Raw genomic sequence first — 5840 nt, forward strand, 5'->3', positions numbered from 1 at the left:
GGAAGCTCGTGTCATCATGAAAGTTGCATTCATTTTGAAATGAAGGTTGATTTCAGAATGACGCGTGATTGATGTTTGCCAATCATAATTACGAATTATAGTGAAACATACATGTAATGTTATTATTTGAATATGTAAACATTGCATTTTTTTTTATAATTTTCAGAGACCTATTGATTTGCTGAAAATTGATGTAGAATCGTATGAATGGGAAGTCATTACAAATATATTACAAAGTGGTTTAGTTCCCCGTATAAAGCAAATGAACATTGAGTTTCATATTTTTGAGAACACTCCATCGGAAAGAATTCCACATTTTCTAAATGTGTACAAAGCGACGACGAAAGCTGGTTTCAAACAGTTTAATTGTATGCCAGTTGTTACTCTCAACAAAAACGATTTGAAAAACAAGCGCCTTATTTCTGAATGTGCTTATGTAAATGTTAATTATGCGATTAGGAAATGATGAATAAAGTTATTCAATAGAAGACCGTATTAGAGGAAAAAAGCGGGCACACAGAAGATTTTAAATGATCATTGATATATTGATACAAACTTAAATGTCAGGAAACCATATTTAACTCTTAAAATACAATTAAAAATTTGTGACATATGAAAATTTTTATGAATCTTGCTAAACACTCCTTTTATTCACTTCTTTAAACGAATTAATTATGAAATGAAAAACGTTTGTATTATTCGTTTCATTTAGTTTATAGGAAATACTACATAATTATCACAAGTAATTTTTCGTCTTACCTTGCTTTGTTCGCACTCTTTCAGACCACAAGATTTATTAGTGATTGCTTTCCGCCGCATTAGCACAAAAAGGCTATATTGCGGCGAGAGCTTTTTCAAATATACGAACACAGATATAAAAATAGAATAACTGTGTTTCTTTATATTTTCTTTTTCTTAATTTTATCTGTAAATTACGATTTATTCATATATTGGTTTTTACTTTTTTTTCAAATTGACGATTATTTCGCTCTTCTCATAATATTAAATTCGCATTATGTAATTCATTCTAATGTTCACAATAGACCAGATTCTACTTCAGTATGGAGTCGGAGAACGTTTTGTAAAGAGGGGAATTTATTAGTCTAATCTGTCATTTATTTATTTAAAATCTGTGATCTGATCAATCATTCGACGCACATATATTTGCAAGATGAATATGGAAATTAAATCAACTGCTTCAACTCCAACCTGGGAAATTTGTAAAGGTGGAGTTTGATGAATTCATAAGAGTTAGGTGATATAATGGTGTTAATGTCTTCAAATATTTAAGCACGACTTCAACATCCCAGGTTCTTTGATATCTGGGTAATGATGGCTTAAGATTGAATATGCCTTTTAGAAATCGCTTCACCAATGGTCATTGTCAAACAGTCTCTCTTGATTTACAGACATAAATGAAGATAATATACTTCTGGTAATATTAATAGCACTGTAACATAAACCTGTTTTATATTTTAACGAAGTTAAAAATTTTAAAACATTTTACTCGGTGGCTTTAAATGAAATAATTTTTCGTTCACTGCAAAATAACAACCATCTTTTTAAATATGTCCAATATTGTTGTCGAGTAGCTGCTTTCGAAGATGCAATGATGATTTCAGAAGATTCTTTTGATAATATTAGAAATATGCTTTAATACAAATTACAAGTTGATACCTATAGTTCATGGTCAGTCATCAGACTTTATAATCAGATTAACTATGTCAAATCATAACAGAAAATATTAGGTCAGTAGGTAAACGGAACTAATTGTATTTGTGTTTTATTTATATCTTTGTGTTTGTTTATATATTCAAATGAGGATTCAGTTTTCTGGTATGCAATAAAACTATATATCATTCTAGTCTCGTAACTATTTTTATAGTGAACCATTCCCACCCAAAACCGCTGTGGTCAATTGTCGGAATCGCCAATTTTTGTGGAGACTCACTTTATCAAGCAACACAGAGCTAGATTCCCCAACGTTATTGAACATTAATTACAAAATCTTGATTGACCCAAAAGAGCTGCATGATAACTGGCGGAGGACCCAAAAATCCCAATGTCGAGACCTGAAATTACAAAACCACTGAGCATGACCACGATCTGCGCTCAAGAGCAGCTGGCGGGTTTGGTTCTCCTAGTAGACCAATAGAAAAAGATGGAGCCGCTGGTGAAGACCTACAAACTCCTCAAAACGCTTCAAACACAACTAGAAGAACAAAAGAGACATATGAAGGATAAAGAGGAGTCGATGTTTAGAGAAGTGGAAAAGCAGAGACATCAAAACCAGGCTTTACAAGATGAAATAGACAAAGGAGAGAACTGATTGAATCCAGAGCGATCCTGTCCCTTAACGAAGACAGAAGGACAACTGAGACTACAGCAGCTGCATGATATAACCTTAAATGTCAGGAAACCATATTAAACTCTTAAAATACAATTAAAATTTTGTAAAATCTGAAAAATTTATGAATCTTGCCCACACTTTTTACATATTGTTCTGATTGATTGATTGATTGGTATTTGCTTTACGCCTCATTAGCACAAAAAGGCTGTATGGCGGCGAGAGCTTTTATAAATATTATAACAAGACGTTCTTTTTTTCTTTCTTTTTTTTTAAATCAGACTAAAAGTCTTTTAATTTACTAAAACTGGAGTTTTAACGCGAAATTACTTATTTTTACAAATAAAATATTTTCAATAAGATATCATGATAAAAACTAAAAATCATTTTAAACTAATACATGTAATACAACAAATTCATACTTTGGAATAAATTTCAATTATTCTGTTCTGAATATTAAAATATAAAATTAACAAAACAAGTATAAGCAATATTATTTGTTTTTGTGTTATTAGAAACTAAAGGCACATAGGAGTCTAAACCTATAGGACATTGTTTTTCTTTTATTTATCTGTGCACTTTATTGTGGAAGCTCGTGTCATCATGAAAGTTGCATTCATTTTGAAATGAATGTTGATTTCAGAATGACGCGTGATTGATGTTTGCCAATCATAATTACGAATTATAGTGAAACATACATGTAATGTTATTATTTGAATATGTAAACATTGCATTTTTTTATATATTTCAGAGACCTATTGATTTGCTGAAAATTGATGTAGAATCGTATGAATGGGAAGTCATTACAAATATATTACAAAGTAGTTTAGTTCCCCAGATAAAGCAAATGAACATTGAGTTTCATATTTTTAAGAACACTCCACCGGAAAGAATTCCACATTTTCTAAATGTGTACAAAGTGACGACGAAAGCTGGTTTCAAACAGTTTAATTGTATGCCAGTTGTTACTCTCAACAAAAACGATTTGAAAAACAAGGGCCTTATTTCTGAATGTGCTTATGTAAATGTTAATTATGCGTCTAGGAAATGATGAATAAAGTTATTCAATAGAAGACAGTATTAGAGGAAACAAGCGGGCACACAGAAGATTTTAAATGATCATTGATATATTGATACAAACTTAAATGTCAGGAAACCATATTAAACTTTTAAAATTCAATTAAAAATTTGTGACATATGAAAATTTTTTATGAATCTTGCTAAACACTCCTTTTATTCACGTCTTTAAAGGAATTAAAATATGAAAATGTTTGTATTATTCGTTTCATTTAGTTTATAGGAAATAATACATAATTATCAGAAGTAATTTTTTGTCTTACCTTGCTTTGTTCGCACTCGTTCAGACCACAAGACTTATTGGCGATTGTTTTTCGCCGCATCAGCACAAAAAGGCTATATTACGGCGAGAGCTTTTTCAAATATACGAACACAGATATAAAAATAGAATAACTCTGTGTTTCTTTATATTTTCTTTTCTTAATTTTATCTCTAAATTACGATTTATTCATATATTGGTTTTTACTTTTTTTTTTCAAATTGACGATTATTTCGCTCATTTCATAATATTAAATTCGCATTATGTCATTCATTCTAATGTTCACAATAGACCAGATTCTACTTCAGTATGGAGTCGGAGAACGTTTTGTAAAGAGGGGAATTTATTAGTCTAATCCGTCATTTATTAATTTAAAATCTGTGATCTGATCAATCATTCGACGCACATACATTTGCAAGATGAATATGGAAATTAAATCAACTGCTTCAACCCCAACCTGGGAAATTTTTAAAGGTGGAGTCTGATGAATCCATAAGAGTTAGGTGATATAATGGTGTTAATGTCTTCAAATATTTAAGCACGACTTCAACATCCCAGGTTCTTTGATATCTGGGTAGTGATGGCTTATGATTGAATATGCCTTTTAGAAATCGCTTCACCAATGGTCATTGTCAAACAGTCTCTCTTGATTTACAGACATAAATGAAGATAACATACTTCTGGCAATATTAATAGCACTGTAACATAAACCTATTTTATATTTTAACGAAGTTGAAAATTCTAAAACATTTAACTCGGTGGCTTTAAATGAAATAATTTTTCGTTCACTGCAAAATAACAACCATCTTTTGAAATATGTCCAATATTGTTGTCGAGTAGCTTTTTTTCTTTCTCGCTTGTTTCAAGAAACCTATCAAACGTGTTTAATCAACCAATCAACGTGTTTAACCAACCAACCAATCAATCAATCAATCAGTGCATGTTTCCGTCTCATGTGTTTAATATGGGGTCCAAGATCTCCTTTGTTTCTTTTTTGCTAGTTTCAAGAAACCCTATCCAACGTGTTTAACCAACCAATCAACATGTTTAACCAATCAATCAATCAGTCAGTCAGTCAGTGCATATTTCCGTCTCATGTGTTTAATATGGAGTCCAATATCTCAGTTCATTTGTTTCTTTCTCGCTTGTTTCAGGAAACCTATCCAACGTGTTCAACCAACCAACGTGTTTAATCAACCAATCAACATGTTTAACCAACCAACCAATCAATCAGTGCATGTTTCCGTCTCATGTGTTTAATATGGAGTCCAACATCTCATTTGTTTCTTTTTCGCTTGTTTCAAGAAACCCTATCCAACGTGTTTAACCAACCAACCAACGTGTTTAATCAACCAATCAACATGTTTAATCAACCAATCAACATGTTTAACCAACCAACCAATCAACCAATCAATCATTGTATGCATTCTTCCGTTGTGTGTGTTTAATACGGGGTCATTTGTTTTTTTTCGCTTGGTTCAAGAGACATTATCTCAAGTGTTTAAGTTAGAAACCAACCAACCAACCAACCAATCAATCAATCAATCAATCAATCAAATAATATGTATGACAGTTTATTTATTACAGTATATTTAAAACAATATGGAAAGAAAAAACTCTAAATAATTCAAGATTTTGAATTTTAATATTTTTCTTATATCTCTTCTGAAAAAAAATCCACATGTTCTCTGAAAATACAAGTCCAATCGACCCCAAAATTTGCAGTCAGCAGGGCATACATGTACTTAAGGTTCATAAAACAACGTGGTGCCGATATCTCTCAAGACTTTTCCTAGAGAAAAAAAATGGCAATATCGTAAAAATCGCTTGCTAGGTCCATAAATCTCAGTGAAAACCTACAATAAAATTTCCGCTCCTAGATTGAAATACTAATCTGTGTTACAAACAGGTGCTGAAAAATGTACATTATCAGAAAATAATCCTTAAATGTATTAAAGTTACACCGGATCAATTAAATCTAAAACATGCACTGCTGGTGAACTGTGATCAAAATGTCAATTTCCTACAATGACAAAAGAAATTACATTGTGTACATTCCATCTCTATACATGTTGTCTGTTCAACGTCCCCACCTAACAAGAAATAAAAAGACTAAGTTTTCGTTATTATAAACCCAAGTCACGTGATGTCTCCTCA

This window comes from Mytilus edulis, unplaced genomic scaffold (assembly GCF_963676685.1).
Source record: "Mytilus edulis unplaced genomic scaffold, xbMytEdul2.2 SCAFFOLD_160, whole genome shotgun sequence".
NCBI classification, from domain to species: Eukaryota; Metazoa; Mollusca; class Bivalvia; order Mytilida; family Mytilidae; genus Mytilus; species Mytilus edulis.